Raw genomic sequence first — 7926 nt, 5'->3', positions numbered from 1 at the left:
CTATTTGGCATACATGAATTAACATAGGAACGGGGAACAAGATAAAACAAATCGTTGATAAGAGAAGAAAAAAACTAAGGTTAAAACAAACATAGATAAAAAAAAGAAACAATCAGAAAAATCAAGGCCATAAAGAAGAGAGAAAGAAAAGGGAGACAAAGAACACAGAAGAAAAGAAAACCCTAAAGGAACTAAAAACAAGAGGGCAAGCACCAAAAACTAAAAGAAAAAAAATGATAAAGGCAAAGAAAGAATAAATAAAGGAGCCAAGCAAAGAATGGGAAGATTAGGGAACTGATCATTCATATGATAAGGAGAAATTAAGCAACTATGGTGCTTTTATCTTTGGCTTTGAAATTCATGACACTCTCAAACTAAATAGCTTGGTTTGTGAAATGGCATGGTGCATTATCTATATGAATGTATTGAATCAATTGCAAGTAATGAACCTCCAGGAAACCCTACTTATAGTGTAAGGAGCCACCTTAGTCCTCTCACAATTTATTAGGGTGTGGTAACTAATGGACCACTTTCCCAACTTGCATTTAAGTCTATAAGTAAAGGTCTACACATATAAAAAAAAAAAAACATTTTTATTTTTTTTCCCTTCCAATTCTTTCAAATTAGAAAAAAAAAAAAAACTCCATCCTAACATGCTGCAATGATGCAAGGAATTCTATTACACATTAGAGCTTTTCATCAAGGAGAGTATACTTCTAGGTTATGGATGCAAGGAGGAGGTAACCATAGAATTTTGGGGTCCAAATCCACACTAACTTGGTATAGTGACAAAACTATAACAAATGTTTGAATGTTTCGTATTTATGGTAGACAAAGCATTTAGGTTAGGAAACTCAAATATAATTAAGGCATTTTCGAAGAGGAAGGCTACGTAGAAGCAAGGACAAAGAAAACACAATTTTTTTGTGTTTAATTAAATCTTTCCACATTCTATATAACTAAAAAAGCTAGGAAGACTACTTAGAGGCCACCCTTTAGAGTTTGTTTAACATGACATCATTGATAACCCCAGGGTTGAGTCACTGTTACCCGTAACAAGGATTGTATTTCTAAAACCTTTTGATTGATTCCACCCTTGATCTTTCCACCAAGTAGTTGGATTGGGCATGCCTAACTTAGAAACAAGTCATCTAAGACTAACGTCTGAATTTTCTCAATGTAGGCTTGTTTGACATAACTAAAGCTTTGTTTTCAACATGCCCCATGGCTTCAATTAGTGTGTGTAATCCTCAAAGAGGTCACTTCTTTCACAATGTTCTTTTTCAAACATAGCCTTCATTGAGACCAAGCTATTTCTTCCAAGGATTTATCTTCATATTGGATTAGAGGAGGCTACTAGATGCAATGATCACCAAAATGAGTCATTTTTCTTGGAAAGGCAATGTTTTATAGCCTCTAAGGCCTTATAAATACTTTGAGATATAAAGGTACCTTGGATTTGGACTTTTGTCAGAGTTCACAACAATAAGGTATAATAGTTGACATTCCTTCATCTCGTTTTACCTAACAACGTTCCTTGCAAGATGCAATTACATTGGAGAACTTTCTAATACTCTTAACCCTCATACCTCCACAATGTGAACCTCTTACTTTACACACAAATCTTGAGCTTCTTTGAAATAACACATCATCCATAACCTACCCCACTTCTTAGGGTTGCAATAGAACCTCTAGTTGACTTGATTAAATCCTAGTTTTCATTGTGGGTTGGTTGAGAGAAAGCCTTGAAGACGATTCTCTAGCCATCAATATGCCATAATATATGGAATTCAACATGAAGACTAGTACATGAATGAGCAGTAGCTAACACCTTTGAAAAAATATGGAATCTAGAGAATCGACTTATAAATTTTATTATCTAATTGCTGCAATACCACCCGCTAAAGGGATTTCAACAAGTTTAGAAGGAAAAGGTGATCATTAGGAACTTAAATACCTAACCATGTTGAATCCATGACAACAATAGATTGGATAGCCAACCAAGAATGCCTTCCTACTCCAACCTATAGCATTGTGTTTTGGTCATTTGCAACTTGGAGCTTGAGGCTTCAATCAAGATGTGAACAAATTCCATGGTGTTGTCCACCAATGTTTTTTCGTCTAAGATGCCAAGAAAAGAGAAGTTAACAACATGTCCATTTTAACCATTTGACTAGTGTTAGGGCCAAGGAGGGGAATAATTTCAATGGGACCACGAGAAGTTTGATGACAAGGAAAGTAGCGTGGAGCCTCTACATCTAGAACACGAAAGTTTGGGGCTAGAGTGTAGCCTTTTACATCCATCCTAAATAATCCAACTTCCTCAAAATTAATTACTTGATTAGCATATAAACTCAATGATTCATAATATCAAGTCTTTGTAGCTGAAAGAACAAATTGGGCAAAGCCAAGGCTCTATAGTATGACCAAGATAAAAGGTCATTCAATGTAGTCATGTACTTTTTCAAAGTTTAACTTGATGAATAACATTTTATCCCATTCCATGTTCTTTTAAATTACATTATTAAGAACACACTGTGTTTTCATAAACCTTGTTTTCTTGTTTAATGATATCAAGTGACATATATTGAATTCACACAACAACATCTTTAACCAAAATCTTATAAAAGAGAATAAGAAAAATAATTAGCCTAAGCTTAAACAAAAGTCTTATAAAAAACAATAACAAAGATAATTAACCTTTCACACAACAACATCTTTAACCAAAATCTTATAAAAGAGAATAAGAAAAATAATTAGCCTAAGCTTAAACAAAAGTCTTATAAAAAACAATAACAAAAATAATTAACCTCATATTGATAATTTTTTATAAATTCATTGCTTTTTGAAATAAACATATAAATCTTATATATTCATAAAAAGAAAACTTAATCATATCAAAATTCATAAAAACTAAAAAAATATATTATCTATCTTCACTATCTTTAATAAAAACTAAAAAATATATTATCTATTTTCACTATCTTTAATCACATTCTTCAGATTTATTGCCTATTCTTTCCTACCATAAAGAGACAACTTTAAGCTTAAATAAAAATATAACCATAACGATGTAATTATGGCTAAGCTATTCTCAAATCCTTCATTAAATAAAAATATAACAAAAACGATGTAACTATGGCTAACGCATTCTCCCTCGTTGTCGTCTAATTTAGAGCCCCAAGGTCAATCTTTATCACTCATCTAGAAAGCGCCCTATTTAATAAGCATGTAAAAATATGCTATTACATCAATAAAATAAAATTTTCACTTCATCCTAAGAGGCTACCTGTAGAAAATGTAGGTCAAAGTCAAATAAAGTATTTAGATAGTTTTTGGCATAACTAAGCAGTGTTTTAACATATATTCTAAAATTAATTTAAAAAAAATAGAAAACACACCAAGATCATGACATATTCTAAGAATATTGTAAGCAAAAAAACCACAAAAAAGCACGCACCAAGAACGTGAGCATGCAACTAAATATCTCAGACAATCATGCTGCGACTACACCAACACCCTTAACAGCCTCTCAATCGGACTGAGTAACACGTTCCTTTGTCTTGGCCAATCACTAACAGAAGGAGATTATCCACTGGTTTTGTTTCTCCAAAGCTTCGAGCCTTTGTCAAAATTTCTTACAGTGCAGTTCGTTAACTAGCATTACTTGGGCCACAGAGGTTTTCGTGTGCCAGTGACATTACACTATGTAAAAGAACTTAATATCTCTTGCAGAAGAGTTTTACCATCCTGGCTATAGTTGCAGGGCTGATGGCTGAGAGTCTTAATACACGCCAGAATCGAAACTCAAAGAATCCAGAAGGTGGGAGCATATCTGGAGGCTTTGTTGCAGGACAACTCCTTTGTCATCATCGGGATCGACTCCTTATCGACGGTCTATGAATCTGGCTCAGATCGGACAACAATGGTGAACCTTGGGGGTCTTGTTACTAACCTTTCTGTCATGGAGCAAAGAGACGGACGCGGAAGTCACCCAAATCTATTCCCGCGTCTCTTTGCTCCATGACAGAAAGGTTAGTAACAAGGTTGCGAAGGAGGAGGTACAGTGGGGCAGGGGGAAGGCGAAGGCGAAGGATGAGGTATTACGCTCCATGACAGAAAGGTTAGTAACAAGGTTGCGAAGGAGGAGGTACAGTGGGGCAGGGGGAAGGCGAAGGCGAAGGATGAGGTATTTTCAGTTAAATTTAACTGCGAAGGATGAGGTATTTTCAGTTAAATTTAACTCCTATTTTGCCGCATAATTATATTAGAAGCATTTTTAAGAATTTAAGAATTTATATCATGTGCCTTGTAATGTAGGTAAAGAAAGGTGAAGGAGGAGATATAGTGGGGGCAGGGGAAGGTCCAGGAGGAGATATGTAAGGTTAAATTTAACTCATATTCTGCTACATTATTCTACTGCATTGTTAGATCAGAAGATGTTTTAAGAATTATATCACATGCCTTGTACTGTAGGTAAAGAAAGGTGGGTGTGAACTGTTGAATATCTCCGTGTGGGAGAGACAGAGACAAAGGGTGGAGTCTTCTTCATTTCAAATGCAATTTTCTCCTGACATATGTAGGGTGTAAGATTTTTTGTTTTTGCATAGGACGTAGGAGGTACAGTGGGGCAGGGGAAGACGAAGGATGAGGTATTTTCAGTTAAATTTAACTCCTATTTTGCTGCATTATATTAGAAACATTTAAAAGAATTTAAGAATTTATATCATGTGCCTTGTAATGCAGGTAAAGAAAGGTGAAGGAGGAGGTATAGTGGGGGAAGGGGAAGGTCCAGGAGGAGATATCTAAGGTTAAATTTAACTCGTATTCTGCTACATTATTCTACTACATTATTATATCAGAAGGTTTTTTAAGAATTTATATCATGTGCCTTGTACTGTAGGTAAAGAAAGGTGGATGTGAACTATTGAATATCTCCGTGTGAGAGAGACAGAGACAGAGGGTGGAGTCCTCTTCATTTCAAATGCAATTTTCTCCTGACATATGTAGGGTGTAAGATTTTTTGTTTTTGCATAGGATAGACTTACTTCTGCATATAATTTGTGTTAAATATTTTTTTGTAATTTACAGTTATGGTTAATATCTCTCATTTCAGAAAATTTCTTTTAGGCCCTCAACTCCTTCCGGGTGGTAGGAGCAAAAGCGATTTGATCGGTGGATGCAGGTCGAGTAAATCCGCTATCTCAGAGGACACATTCGGCATTAATAATTGATCAGGGAAACACACGAGTATCAGAGGGAACACATTAGTAAGGAAAGAACACCATCTATCGATCAACGGAAACGCATTCCAACACATCGATCCTGAAAGCAGCGAAGGAAGGGTAAGCTCTCAATTTCTCATGAGTGTTTTTTTGTTTGTTTTTTTCTTCGTTTAAAAAAAATATTTCTCATTATATTTTATGGTTTTGTTTTTGTTGTGTTCAATGGGCCAAGAAATTAAGGCTAACCCAAACAATTCAACTAATGAAAGTTCCAAAGTTCCATGGGTGTAGTCGGTGCAGCAAAGTCTAGAGAGCAGGTATGTGTGGTTTAATTTATCAAATTTTATGCAACATAATTATATGATATGTGTTTTTTGAAATTCGGAGGGGCTATTAAGGGTTTATGATTTGTGGTCTTTGCAAAATGTACTTATTTATACTTAAAAGTCTTTGGACTCTCTTTCTTTCTCTATATATATTCCATGAAGACAAGTGCATATTTGATATTTTAGAAAGAAATGGAATATAGATATATAGATTCCTTTCATCACTTTATGCTGCTTCCTCAAATTTTACCACTCCAAGTAGACTTTTGCCACTTTTGCTCTTTCCTCAGATTTTACCAAAACAACTAAACTTACACATCTTCTTCTAGGAAGTTTCAACTTCCTTAAATAAGAAAACTATTTCTTCATACAATAAATTCTTCCACCAGATTTGCAAACTAGTCAAAATCCTAGAAATTTTTTCTTCATACAATAAATTCTTCCACCAGATTTGCAAATTAGTCAAAAGTGATTTTGACTAGTTTCATCATCGGTGCTTGCAATGACAATTTTCTTTTGAGAGCTCAATACCCTATGAACATGCAGAAATGAGACTTGCAGATTTAAATCTCACCTCTGTAATTCTTTCCATAATCAGGAGTAGTAATACGTTTTCTAGATTGTAATTCCTTTTTCCTATTTCACAATGTTCTTGGGTTCCCCCAAAGTATGAAGGCTCTTTAAGACCTTTTGTATATGCAATTTTTAGCAGCAACCAAGAACACGAAGTTCAATTCTATTTAACTAAAGAAAAATTTGGACTGAGTTCTTGTAGGATTTTACTCTTCCAAGCTGCTCAGATAATGATGCTATAAAGCCCCTCAAGAATTATGCGCATAACCGAATCTGTTAGTGTAATAAAGCTTGTATTACATAAAAGTCAGCAAGCATTTGTGCTCAGCAAAAGGTACAAAGACCAAATATATATTGTTTCCTTGAAAAGAAAATAGAAGTTTGGGTTTTGTACCATTGTGTTAATCAAATTTTCACATTCATTCAATTAAAAACCTCAAAAGTATGGAAGTGGCAAAGCAAACACGATTTAGAGCATGGCATAAGTGATTGGATGCAGAATGAATGGTTAAGGATATAAGTACAATAAGAGTTTCAACTCTGAACCAGAATCTCCAGGTTAAAATTGATGTTGAAAATTTGCTCATCCAAACCAGATTGATATAATGAGAAATGCAGTCATCTGCATCCTCCAACTTGCTAGAGAATATATTCTGAAAGGATTGATTCTGTTTAATTCTATAGATAAAATCTAGATGACTCTAAAAAAATTAAGAGAACTCCCTTGCGATGCACCTAGATAAAAACATTAATGCTCTGGTATATATGATACAAAATGACACAGAACAAATTGTTAGTAAACTAAGATAGTTTTTGGAAAACTACCAACTGAGAAACTTAATATATATTCAACTAGTCAGTCAAGTAGAGGGTTCACTTGGTGGTTTAAAGTGAAGCAGGAGAAAGGTCAGGTTCTATATGGGACTTTGCATCTGTTCCACACAGAAAGTGCAAGGAAGGGAAAGGATGAGCCCATGCAAAACAAGATCAATTGGGGAGTAGACCTAATTAAGATAGAAATTTCAGTACACTAGAAGAACCAGGTGAAAAAAAAAACTCCATAGAAAAATAGGTAATGGCAGGCAAATAACCTAGTTCTCTGAATGGTGGGCAGCATTAGAGGCACCAATTTTAGCAGGTGTAAGGCCAATAAACTTCATTGTATGCCAATAATGTGTACTTGAATGCTTGTTCTTACATTGTCTAGTACCTACAAGAATGTTTCTCATTGTTCCTCCAACAGTCTAGTATCTCTGGCAAGCTTTGCAGAAATGCATAGGCTGATATTCACGTTGTAATTATTCTGATAGTAGAACTTGGTGCTTGAACTATCACAACAAGGAAAACGTAATAGCTTGTCAGTTTTTTTTCTGATAGTAGAACTTGGTGCCTGAACTATCACAAGGAAAATGTAATAGCTTGTCAGTTTTTTTTGAGCATCCTGTCTTTATTCCCATTTTGCTCAACTTCTTCCTTATTTGTTTCATCTTTTGGCTTCTCCTCCATTGCTGTTATAGGAAGTTTTTTCTCTAGATCTTGCTTAGATGTCTTTTCACCTTCTACATTGCAATCATTAGTAATAGAAGAATTTCTGCGCTCTTTGGACAGGCCCTCATCTTTTGACTTGGGGTTGATCACTTCTTTTGTTTATTAAATTATTTATCCCCAAAGTGGATTAATCTAAAGGAACTGTCTGCATGAATATAAAAGAGGCCCCCACCAATCTTTTAGATAAACAAGCACAAAATGGTTGCACCAACCTACTTTTAGTAGAAGCAAGAGAGATGCTATAATGTTGCAAC

General features: G+C 34.8%; 1 long non-coding RNA gene across 1 annotated transcript; it reads left to right on the top strand.

Annotated features, from left to right (window-relative positions):
* Window positions 1-4736: 4736 nt before the first annotated feature.
* Window positions 4737-5339, top strand: LOC149148982 (uncharacterized). The gene is made up of 3 exons (XR_016262382.1): window positions 4737-4810; window positions 4904-5006; window positions 5131-5339. It is a non-coding gene; the product is annotated as an uncharacterized LOC149148982 (long non-coding RNA).
* The last annotated feature ends 2587 nt before the right edge of the window (window positions 5340-7926 follow it).

This window comes from Pinus tabuliformis, chromosome 9 (genome assembly GCF_031772625.1).
Source record: "Pinus tabuliformis cultivar Carrire ecotype Pingquan chromosome 9, CPIR1, whole genome shotgun sequence".
Lineage (NCBI taxonomy): Eukaryota > Viridiplantae > Streptophyta > Pinopsida > Pinales > Pinaceae > Pinus > Pinus tabuliformis.
Note: the sequence above shows the minus strand (reverse complement) of the source record. Positions and strands in the feature narration are given on the sequence as shown.